Source organism: Apium graveolens, chromosome 7 (assembly GCF_009905375.1).
Source record: "Apium graveolens cultivar Ventura chromosome 7, ASM990537v1, whole genome shotgun sequence".
NCBI classification, from domain to species: domain Eukaryota; kingdom Viridiplantae; phylum Streptophyta; class Magnoliopsida; order Apiales; family Apiaceae; genus Apium; species Apium graveolens.
This window is the reverse complement of record NC_133653.1, coordinates 132,193,149-132,206,513: the sequence shown is the minus strand read 5'-3', so window position 1 is coordinate 132,206,513 and position 13,365 is coordinate 132,193,149.

The window sequence follows — 13,365 nt, the reverse complement described above, 5'->3', positions numbered from 1 at the left end:
TTTATTCTTTTCTCATCAGAATTACCCAGTCCTTTTTTATCTCTAGCTTCCTTCCCTTGGATCAATCTACCCTGAAAAACATTTGTTGAAGTCTTCATAGGTTGAGCAGATTGTTGAGCTTTAGTAAACCCAGGTAGTAGAACTTTTGATGATTTAACATGAGCAATGTTAGAGGTTTCCTTTTCTTCTGATGTCAAGACAACTTGAGCTATGTCAGAGGTTGCTTGAATATTCCTTTTCTCCTTCACAATCATGCTTGTACCTTCATCAGCATTTACTTCTAGATCCATGGTTGGCAGATATATCTTTACAGATTCATCAACTTTTGCCTTTCCCTTGAATCTAGGATCAACTTCCACCTGTGATTTGGACTTGGCCTTAGATGCCTCAGTATTTGTCCTCTCTTTGATCACAATGCCCTTAGGCTTAGGTGGTTTCTTTATTGTGACTTGAGTTTTAGACTTTGACTTATATTTATCATTTTCAGCTTTCAGTCTAATCTCTTCTTCCTTCAGACTTTCAATATCCATGCCTGGATTGTCCTTTAGGAACAACCTTTTAGAGATCTCTTCATCAAGTTTCAGAGTTTGTTCATCAGAAGTTATCCTTTTGGTATCAGAACTTGTTCTTTGACTTATAGTTATGGCTTCCCTTGATAAAGAACCCCTGCCTTGACTTAGACCTCTACTCCTTTCAGAGTTTTCCTGGTCTTCATTATCATCATCCTTACCCTTCAGTGGTTGATCAGTTGTGCATTTGGACTTAATTACTTTCTCCCCCTTTTTGGCATCATCTGGTAGAAGCAGGGAGACAAGCAATTCCACAGAGTTTTGGATTTCATTGAGTTGGTTTTATTGAGCAGCTTGATTCTTTAAAATATCAGATAGTTGAGCTTGCTGCTTTTCTTGAGTCTTTTTTATATACTCAATGCGGTCAAAGGATGGCTTAAAAAACTTTTTCTTGTCCAATGTGAAATTCATGGTTTGCTTAGTCACTGTATCTTGAAGTTTGTCCACCTTGTCTTGAGTTATTGAGTGTTGACCTTGAAGGTTCTTGGTACTCAATGCAGTAACTCCGAGCTGTGCTTTGAAGTCATCATTCATCAGCATATCATCAGCTTTATCCAGGTGCTCAGCAAGAACATCTGCAGCAGGAACAAAATCAACTTTGTTCCACTCCTTGATCCACTCTCTTCCTCTATTAGTTTCACTCCAAGGAACTGGTGCATCCTTTCTCACAAACTTCTTAATCAAATCAGCTTTACCAACTGTTTGTGGAGGTGAATGTCCAGAAGGACCAGCTGCATCAACATTTATATTTGTAGCAGCTTCACCAGTATTTTCTTCAACAGAACTTGCAGAATCTTCAGTATCAGCATCTTTTGATATAATGATTGTATGTGAAGTAATATGACATTCATCTGCATGGTCATCAGCATCTAGCAATGGAGTTGTTGGTGGAGTGTGTTGAGAAAGATGAGAAGTAGATGGAGCTTCCAGATACAAGACCAAAGGCACATCCAAGTTGTTGATATCAATTTCAGCAATTGTGCCTGGGTTTTCAGCATGTACTGGAGAGTTTATTGGAGAAACAGGAGGTGTAGGCATTGGAGTAGTCTCTGGCTCTTAGATTGGAGATGTGTGAGCTTCATGAAGTTTTGGCTTAGCACTTGGAAGAGATTCAACAACAGTAGGTTCTTGTGGGATCAGAGATTCCTGACCCCCTTCCACAGCTGTTGTTTCCATTCCTTCTTCAGAGGTTGATTCTTCTACAGCCCTCCATCCTCTTTGCTTTTTAAGTCTCTTAGCTGGTGGAGAGACTCTGAGAGCTTGATCATGAGAGTTTAGCTTTCTAAGCCTTTTTAGGGGCCTAGAACTCCCAGTTTCTTGAGTTGTTTAAGAAGAGACCTTCTCAGCTACTTCAGCAACAGGTTCGGATGGTTGAACATGTACCTCATCATCAGACTCATCTCTTAAAATCATCTTCCTTCTTTTCTGTTGTGCCTGAGGTACTGTCTTAGTCCTCTTTGCTCTAGAAGAAGAAGGCTTCACCTGATTATGTGCTGATGGTTGGTTGGCATGTCCTGATGTGTGTGTTTGTTCAGTGGCAGTAGTAGGTTCTGATGGCTGTTGTGGTTGTTGTTATTGTTGTGGAACATTAGGATATAATATAGACAAAGTATCAGCATCAGCATTTACAAGCGCTTGATTTACTGCTAAAGGAATTCTAAGGGGCCTCAGAACTTTCTTTTTTGTTATCAGCAGTTAAAAGGTCAGTAAAAGCCCTTTTTCCTAACCTAAGAGGTTCTATGTGTTCACTTGCTAGTTGTGGTTCATCTGATGTACAGTAACTGTAAATTAACTGACAGAACCTAGCAAAGTAAACTACATTCTTGTCCTCTTTCATTCTATCTCCTATAAAACATAACACAATCTTGGCATAATCAAAGTGAGACTAGTTTAGGAGAGCATACCCAGTTTGTTGAGTAAGAATCGGAATGGCGTCAAAATTTGAGCATTTGTTTGCGAACGCCTTGGTGATGCAATCGAAGAAAAAGCTCCATTCTCTTCTAATATGTGGGCGTTTTAGTTGGCCCAACTTTGCCAAACTCTCCTCATACCCTAAATTAGCCATCATTTGCTGTAGCAACGGCTCCTCAACAGCAGAACTGAACTGGCATTTCTCAGGTAGATGTAGAGCTTTCCTGACTATTTTCCGGAGTAACAACGTACTCCACCTCCTTTGCTGTAAAAATGATGCTTGGAGTCCCATCCTTACCACCATCATCATAAAGTCCTGTTCTCCAGAATGTCAGAACTTGAGTTCCAGATAAAGTGGATGGCTGCGTCAAAGCGAACCCTATTTCACTTTGAGCCAAGAAGTCCTGAACAAAATGAAGTTCCGACGGAGCGTCACTCTTGGTTAGAATGGCAGTGTAGTTGTTGGGGATGAACTTTGCTCCATTAAAGATTAGATCCTTGGGTGCCATTGAAAAAGAAGTGAGAAATAAGAATGCCTGAAAGGTGTTTGGTAAAATGCCTGTGTAAAAATCGTCAGAGAATATAGAGAGAATAAGAAAAAAGAGAGAGAGTATAGAATACAAAAGTAGATAAAAGATTTAAAATCTTTTCTCTCTCTTACTTATACACACCACTTGACAGCATTTAAGATGAATTGGAACAGTCCTTACACCTGTCAGCCATTCAGTAGTTAAGACAATAGTTAATGGGCACGGGAAATAAGTAATGATTACTATGCAAATGCAGTTTTTCAAAAAAAACTGTTCCCACTAAACAAATGATTATGAATGTCTTAATCTCACTTAAACCAATATTCTTTTTAAAATAGAACCGTTCAAGTATTGACCAAAAATAAATCAAGAAAATAAATACTGCCACGTAAGCATCAGAACTTGATTATTATCAGAATTTAAAGGTCATCAGAATATGGCTTCTGTACTCAAAAAGTGAATGTTTATTTCTGTAATTCTTCACACAAATACTGATATGGTTTTCGCAGAACTTAATCATCAGAACTTGTCCTCAGAATTTATGCAACTGACACTTAAACTGATCATCTAAAACAAGATTGATCACCACAATAATTTTCATCATTCATATGGAGTGTAAGTGTGTACTTTAAGCTAAATATCAGACAAAGAGTAAAGTCTGATTCACTTCAGTACATCTTAGAAATAAGGCATAACTAAGAACTTTGCTCAAAATCTGTCATTAGTCTGAAGTCTACTATAGAATGAGTTCATGCATGAGTCCACCTCAACTGTTTTGTGCTCATTTTATGCATCTTTTGATATTCTTTTTCACAGGAGCTCCTCAATCTAAGTGAGTCATAACTGCTTATCAGAATTTATACTATTATCAGAGGATTTCTCCAGTAATCAGAGAATGTGAAAAGTCACCAAGAAAATTTTATTTTGCTTTTCTAATGCATATTACTTAATACCAGCAATGCACTTGGTTCTTCCCTTCCAAATTTATTTTTCTCTAGATCTCAAAGGAGTACCTGATATTTATTTCTTTTCTTTACTTTTTCTTTGGATAAGAGAGGCTTATCAGCACTTAGTACATCCATAAGATTTACCAACATCGGAACTTAACAGATAAGAAGCACTATTCTAGTTTTTGACTTAGTAATAAGATACACAAAGTAAACCTAACCAAGCTCAATATCAGAATTTGCTTGTGTTAAAAGATTTCCACATAAACAATTACTTCAAACATGGGACCTTGAGTATGTTAGAGACTACTAGGTCAGCATCTAGCACAATTATCCTCATTGGATTGAATAGTCACAGAAACATTCATATCACTATCAGAGTTTAGAAATTCACATCAGACAAAAATCAGCACTTAGGTAAATTTCAATTTAAGCACAAATTACATAAAGATATTAATATCTGTAAATACTGATCATAAGATCTGATGTATTAGAATATAAACTAAACAGATTTAGAGAAAGAACCTGAAACCATTCCAAGTTCATTTACCAATCTTGTAAAAGTAGCTTCACATAGTGGTTTTGTGAAGATATCTGCTAGTTGTTGATCTGTTGGAACAAAATGTAATTCCACTGTACCTTCCATCACATGTTCCCTTATGAAGTGGTACCTAATGCTGATGTGCTTTGTTATTGAGTGCTGAACTGGATTACCTGTCATAGCAATAGCACTTTGATTATCACAGTAAATGGGTATTTTAGAATATGTTAACCCATAATCCAGTAACTGATTCTTCATCCAAAGAATTTGTGCACAACAGCTTCCTGCAGCAATGTACTCTGCCTCTGCAGTTGATGTGGAAATTGACTTTTGTTTCTTGCTAAACCAAGAAACTAATCTGCCTCCATGAAATTGGCAGCTTCCACTTATGCTTTTCATATCAATTTTGCACCCTACAAAATCTGCATCTGAGTAACCTATTAGCTTAAAGTCTGATTCCCTAAGATACCACAATCCTATATCAGCTGTACCCTTAAGGTACTTGAAAATTCTTTTCACAGCTGTTAAGTGAGGTTCTCTTGGATCTGCTTGAAATCTTGCACAAAGACAGGTAGTATATATAATATCAGGTCTACTTGCAGTTAGATAGAGTAGTGAGCCAATTGTAACAACCCAAATCCGGGGTCAAGATTTGGTGTCACGAAACAATCTTTACATAAAATAAAATAATGTTCAATTACCCTTTGAATCCGGATCGTTTATAGGTAATGGTATGAAACAAGAATCTAATCTTCTACAACTTACAATAACTAGAATACAAATGGAAATACCTTTGTACTAATGCTCTCATCATATTCTTCTAACTTCTTCAACCTCTCGCAGCGGAAATTTCTCTAACTTCTGCTGTCTAACAAAGCTATTCACTTTTATCCCTATCTGTTCTGGCAGAAATAAGAATTTACAAAGCAAGAGTGAGCCAAAAATGCCCAGCAAGTATACAATTTGAGTTTCAAATGTTAATACCAAAGGAAAAACTTCCGGACAAAATCCTAAAACAATTTTAAACAATTCTATTTATTTGAGTAAGTTGAGCGAATAAACGTTGGCTGTCACCAGCCTTCAACTATAAATCCAAAAGTGACAAGCGATTTCCAAATTCTTTTCCAGAATCAGGGTCTTGTCCGGTTTTGGAATCATAAAACCTTTCGAGAGAGAATGTCGTTAATGGCGATCAACAACAAATTAGACTGGACACTAGTTCACATCTATATTCTGCTGATCAGTCAGAATATAATGCAGATCTATATCTCCATATATAGATCCAGTCGGGTACCCAGGCACTACGGCCCATCTCGAGGCACCAGTTCATATTCCGGTCCTCAGGATTAAGACACACTTAATCCCCAAAATATCACTATCCACCCCGTGGAGTATTTTGATATCAAATCATTTTGAATTCAAAACATCCCAATTCAGGGTTCGCAAATAACCCGAAAGAATGGGTATTTGCTCAAGAGAGCAATCGAATTATAGGAACAAGAATAAAAGGATCATGCATAATCAGAGTAATTGCAGCAAAATATAAAGCAGTTAACTATTCTGAACTTAGAATAAGAACGAATAAATATTTGTAGTATTTTAAAAGAAAAATCAGGAATACTTGCCTCGAGAAGCTTTAACCACTATTATCGATTGACTTTGATATGACTTGAACGTTCGGCTTTATCGTCAAACTACTATTCCATTTTGGATACGATCTCAACATTAAGGCCCTTCAATTTCGTTGATCTCGACGTCTAATCACTAGATCGTTCCTAATCCGATGTCGATACTCGGGTTTTCCGTCTAGGACCTACAGGATTTAAATATCCTAATTCAGATAATCGTTTCGCTTAACATAACACTACTATCCTATTCTACCCATATGATTTCATAGCCCAACTCATATTTATATGTAATACTGAAATACACATAGCAATAATGGTTCATATCTTCGAAACTCGGTTCGGTGTTTAAATTCGGAAATTACGTATACTTGTCATTTTGAAAAATAGGGTAATCGAGTATTTATTAAATATTTCATCACAACACGTAATTTGGTTTCGTATAATATATCTTCATATATGTATGTATGTTTATTCTCGTTCGATGTCTCCGAAAATTTTGGGTTACGTCCCCGTATTTTCAGAATTAATTTCCCGAAAATCGGGCAGCGTTTCCTTTGTTTATCGGCCTACCCGTTGAAGCCATTCGACATCAAATCACAATAATAATCCAATCAAACCAACACAATCCATCACAACTCGCAATTCCATTCACCAATACAATCTCAATTATTTTCTATTAGTATCCGTACTTTTATATTTTTGTTCGTATTTTTCGTTTCACAATTAATTTTACTAACTAATTTTATTTAATTATAATTTAGGACTCAGAAATAATTCATCACCATCCACCGTCGACGAGACTCGCCGAGGCTCATCGTCGACGGCGGTAAAATCTGCGGGTACCCGATTAAATTTGGGTTTCCAACGCTGAATTCTACCGATTAATTTAATTTCTTTCCCATGTAACTTTATTTTTTTCATGAAACTTTAATCAGATAATCCTGCATAAATTAATAAAATATTATTATTATAAATTCCAATCAACTAACATCACGCGCCCACGCGCACACAACGGGAGAATACAAACACGACCAGAAGAATAGAAAATCAGGCAACAACAGCAAATCACAGGCGGCATAAGGAAGCACATGGGAACATGACACACACCGAACACACGCAAACACACACAGGGACATACGTAATACACGTACACGCGCTGCCCACTCGCCACCGTCTCGCCGGAAAACCGAGGAGAGGCGGCGGTTCAAGACAACACACACATACACATAATTCCATGCACACACGCACACAATTATACACATATAAACACATGTATATACACATATACAACAATAAAAGGTACGAACGGCGAAGCCAAGGACGGCCGGAAAACTCCGGTGGCGGCTTACCAGAGCCAAGAAACAGCGGTGGCCATCGAAAAACAAGAGTGGGGAGGGAAGAATCGGGGAAAGAGGAGAAGAGAGATTGAGAGGGTAACAGAGAGAGAGGAGAAATTGTCGAGAGAGAGGGAGAGATAGTCGGTGGTGAGAGATGCAGGAGAAGAAAAGCGGAGACAGGGGAGGGTAACCCCTATTGTTTATTTAGTTTTACTTTATTTTATCCCTTTATTCTAATTAACTCCTGACCCGGTTACTCGCAATTTAGCGAAATATTCGTATGTCAAAGTTTGTCGAAGAATTATAAATTACGTACCTCAATTCTTGGAATATTCCAAAGTTAACAAAATAAATACTTTATGATTTTTGAATCCTTTTTGGAATTTATATTAGACCCATATTTTAACTATAAACACGCAAGTGAATAAAAGACAGAAAATTATCGGAATACTTTTAAAATTCTCGAAATATTTAAAAGTTAATAAAATAAAAATGTCCATGATTTTTGAAACATTTCTGGATTTGATACTGATTTTATAATTAAATGAGATCAGAAAATTATTTAAAACTAAATAATCAAAAAAATTTTGATTTCTAAATTTTATAAACTCCTAAAATAATAAATAAAATTATAAAACAACAAAATAATTTTAGAGATGATTTTAGCATCTATAAGAATAAATATTCAACAAAATTATTTTAAAAATGAATTAAGTTCATACAGCTCGATACTTAATCATAAAATTAACCTTTGCATCCAACAAATCATAAACAATTAATAATACAGCAGCATATAGCTGACAGAACCATCACATATTTTATTTACTAAATAATTCGATAATTACAATTACATACCGAATCCGAAAATAGGTTACTTAGCCGCTAAGAAACTACATAACGATACAGTTTTAATACCCGATTTGGATAATTATCAAAACAGAGCCTCTTATAAAATACTTTATACGAAAATAAGGTAATAATATCTCACCTTTTGGGAATACAGATTTTTATCGATCTATAAAATGGTTTGTGTATCGAAAATTTCACACCAGGACTCGTACAGGTCAAACCATACCCCGGATTGAAAAAGTCAAAACACTGTAAGTGTTCAGAATTATCAGATTAGGTTAGGAAGGAGTTTTCGGAAACGTTTCGGGTTGTAAAAATGCAAAAACGATTGAAGCGGGACGATTTCTGGTTCTAAAAAGTAATTTTTATAATTACGGGAAATAATCATTATTAATTCTATAAATTCTTATAAAATCATATGATAATCCAAAAATTACTAGAAAAATACCAAAACACTCTACATTTTATTCTGGTTAATTAAAGATTAAAATATCTAAATTTTAATCAGAAATAAACATCAAATATTAATATCAATTATCAAATAATTCACCAAAATTCACATAAAATCACATAATAACTATTTATTGATAAAATAATTACATAATATTTCTCAGACGTTACACCAATCATACCTCTGTAATCAGTAATATCTACTGATGTACCTGTATCCTTATCCAATTTTGTTGCAGTGGCCATAGGAGTGGATGCACTTGAACAGTCTTGCATTCTAAATTTCTTCAACAAATTTCTGGTGTACTTAGATTGACAAATAAAAGTTCCTTCTTCATTCTGCTTGACTTGAAGGCCCAGAAAATATCTAAGTTCTCCCATCATACTCATTTGATATCTTGACTGCGTTAGCTTGGCAAACCTTTTACAAAGTCTGTCATTTGTAGAACCAAAAATGATATCATCAACATATATCTGCACCAAAAGTAAGTCATTTCCATGGTTGAGATAGAATAAAGTTTTGTCAATAGTCCCTCTGTTAAATCCACTTTCCAGAAGAAACTGAGCTAATGTCTCATACCATGCTCTTGGAGCTTACTTAAGGCCATTAAGTGATTTATCAAGTCTGTAAACATGATCAGGAAATTTTGAATCTACAAAACCTGGAGGTTGTTCAACATATACTTCTTCTTCCAATTCTCCATTAAGAAAAGCAATTTTTACATCCATTTGAAAGACTTTAAATTTTTTGTGAGCAGCATAAGCCAAAAATAACCTTATGGCTTCCAATCTAGCAACTGTTGCAAATGTTTCATCATAATCAATTCCCTCATGTTGAGAATGTCCTTTTGCAACCAGCCTTGTTTTATTTCTTGTAATTATTCCATCACTATCAGTTTTATTTCTGAACACCCACTTTGTACCAACAACAGATCTATTATTTGGTCTTGGCACTAGGGTCCAGACTTTATTTCTTTCAAATTCACTTAACTCTTCCTGCATTGCTTGCACCCAATCAGCATCTTGAAGAGCCTCTTCCACTTTCTTTGGTTCAGTCTGAGAAAGAAAAGAATGATAGAGACATTCATTTGATGTTGTTGTTCTAGTTCTAACACCTGCTTCAAGATTTCTAATAATCAAGTTAGGTGTATGTGCTTTAGTCCACTTTCTTGCAGATGGAAGGTGATCTCTAGAACTGGATGCTCCCCCATGATCCATGCTATCTCCATCAACATTTTCTAATACTCCCCCCGAAATTATGCTCTCTGAGTTGGATCCTTCAGAATTTGAGTTTCCAGAATTATCAGAACTTGGCCCATCAGAACTTGGCCCATCAGAACTTGATGAATTAGAACTTGAAGAGCCTATTCTAGGTTCTGATGCTTCTTGAGATGTGGTTGGATCTTCAATATGCTCCCCCTGCACAGGTACATTTTCCTTTGGCATAGTCACCACGGTTTCAATAACATTAGAGTTTAACCCATCAGAGTTTGTAGTATCAGGATTTAGACTATCAGGATTTACAGAATCAAAATTTAAAACTTCATTCTCAAATCTCAGCTGATCATGATCATTGAAATCTTCAAGTCCTGTAATCTTCTTATCATCAAAAGAGACATTGATAGATTCCATGACAACCCTTGTTCTTAAATTATAGACTCTGAAGGCTTTTGTGGAAAGTGGATATCCAACAAAAATTGCTTCATCAGCTTTTAGATCAAATTTGGATAGCTATTCAGGATGAGTCTTAAGAACAAAACACTTGCATCCAAATACATGAAAGTACTTCAGATTTGGCTTCTTTTTCTTCACCATCTCATATGGTGTCTTTTCATGCTTGTTGATAAGTGTTGCATTCTGAGTAAAATAAGCAGTCTGCACAGCTTCAGCCCAAAAGTAGGTTGGTAACTTTGCTTCATCAAGCATAGTTCGTGTAGCTTCAATAAGAGTTCTATTCTTTCTTTCAACAACTCCATTTTGTTGTGGAGTTCTAGGAGCAGAGAATTCCTGCTTTATTCCATAGTCTTTGCAGAACTCTTCCATGATCAAATTCTTGAAGTCAGTGCCATTATCACTTCTTATAATTTTCACAGAGTCTTTGACCAATTTATCTAGTTGTTCGACATGATCAATCAAGATAGATGCAGTTTCACTTTTTGTGTGCAAGAAATACACCCATGTGTATCTGGTAAACTCATCTACTATGATCATATCATATTTCTTCTTTGCAATAGACATGACATTCACTGGACCAAATAGATCAACATGTAGTAGGTGATAAGGCTCAAGAATTGAAGATTCAGTCTTACTCTTGAATGAAGATTTTTTTTGTTTTGCCTTTTGACATGAATCACAAAGGCCATCAGGAGCAAATACTGATTTTGGCAGTCCTCTCACAAGATCTTTCTTGACTAGTTTATTTATATTGTTAAAATTTAAATGAGAGAGTTTCTTGTGCCAATCCCAGCTTTCTTCAATTGATGCTCTGCTTAACAGACAGATTGCAGAACCATCAGAACTTGTTGAAAGCTTGGCTTCATAAATATTACCATGCCTGTATCTCTTTAGAACAACTTTGCCTTTAGATTTGCTTACAACTTCACAGTGTTCTTCAAAGAAATCCACATGATAACCTCTGTCATAACACTCAGTAGATTGTGTTTAAATCCTGAGACTAGAGCTACTTTTTTAATGATGACATTCCCAAGATTGATATTGCCATATCCCAGAGTTTTTCCCATGTTGCCATCTCCATAAGAAACTCCTGGGCCAGCTTTCTCCACAAAGTCTGATAGCAGGGCTTTATTTCCAGTCATATGTCCTGAACATCCACTGTCCAGAACTAAGATGTTTTTCATGTTGCCCTGCAATCACAAAAACCACTAATGATTAGTTTTAAGGACCCAGACTGGCTTGGATCCTTTGGTCTTATTAAGTTTGTTAGCATTTGCAGCGGATTTAACTTGAGAGTTTATGCTAACATTTTTCTTATCAGATTTTACAGTATCAAACTTTGCATCAGAACTTACACTAGAAGGAATAATGCTAACTTTCTTTAAAGAAGGTTTTATTTGATAATAATCATAGTACAAACTATGATATTCCTTAGAAGTATAAATGGAATGCCATAAACTACCACAATGAAAACAAGGATTTTGTGGTTTAAACCTAACAGTCTGACTCTTAACTCCTGAATTAGGAGGTAAAGAGTTTATATCCTTATTTTTCCTGTAAAAAGAAGCAAGACGGTTAGAGTTTCCACAGTTATAGCATTTATTTCTAGGAGCATTAGGAACATACTTATAATTATTGCTTTTATTCACACCTTCCTTTCCATTCCTATTTTTCTTAGGTGGCTTTACCTTGTTTACATTCTTAATCTCTTTCAGCTTATACTTAAGCTACTTCTAAGTCATTAAGCCTATGTTAACTTCAGCTGGTTTATCCTGTTTTAATTTGTCAGAAGTTGACTCTGCCTTAACTTCTGTCTCAATATCTTTCATCTGTTTAGAATCAGACTTTACAGTTTTAGCTACAAACTTAACAGGATATACCTTTGGCTTAGTAGTCTATTTAACAATGATTGGCTTAATTTGTTTAGTTCCTATTTCACTTTTATCATCTCCATAACCCAAGCCCTCTTTCCAGTTTCCACTCCTTAAAAAATTCTGAGTTGTTCTGCCAGAGTTAGTCCAAGTCCTGATAATATGTCTTTCCTTTTCTAATTCAGTTTTTAGAGATTGATTCAATTTTAACACTTCATCTCTAAGATAAAAAGTATCATCTCTTTCTTTCTGAGTTTGATGGAACATAAATAACTCTTTTTCTAAATAGTCATTCCTTTTCTTAAAAGCCAGATTTTCAGAAGTTAACCTATCACATGTTAAAGTCTGATCTCTATAGCTAATGAATATGGTTTTAAGATAAGATCTCAACTCAGTCATATCATCAGTATGAAAAGCATATGTTGTTTGAGGTACCTTTAACTCAGCAGCATCAGAACTGCTATTAGCATTTGGCATCAAGGCATAGTTACCTCATCTTCAGAATCTGAAGTGTCTGTCCAGCATTTCTTCTTTGTGACAAGGGCCTTGCCTTTGTCTCTCTTTCCTTTCTTGCGGTCAGGAGATATGTGGCCTCTTTCACCACAATTGTAGCATTTAACATTTGAGTAGTCTCCTTTGTCAGACTTTCCTTCTTTGCCTTCAGATTTTCTGAAACTCTTCTTATCGGAACTTCCACTTTTCCTGGAAACCTTCTTTCCCTTTCTGAATTTCCTTTACGCTATCTTTGTGATACCCTTCACCATAAGAGCACACAATTTCATCATCTCTTCATCAGCATCCATCTCAGATAGACTTTCAGTTTCTGAATCCTCATCATTATCAGAACTTGATGAAACTGAATCAGACTTTGTGATGAGAGCCTTTCCTTTGCCTTTCTTTGAGACAACCACTTTGGGGAATTCCTCATCGGCCTTAAGAGCAATTGTCCTTGACTTTCTCACATGCCTCTTGCTTCTTTGATCCATCTCAAGTTCATGAGTCTTGAGCGTACCATAAATTTCATCAAGAGTAGTTTCATCAAGAGCATAGTTTTCTCT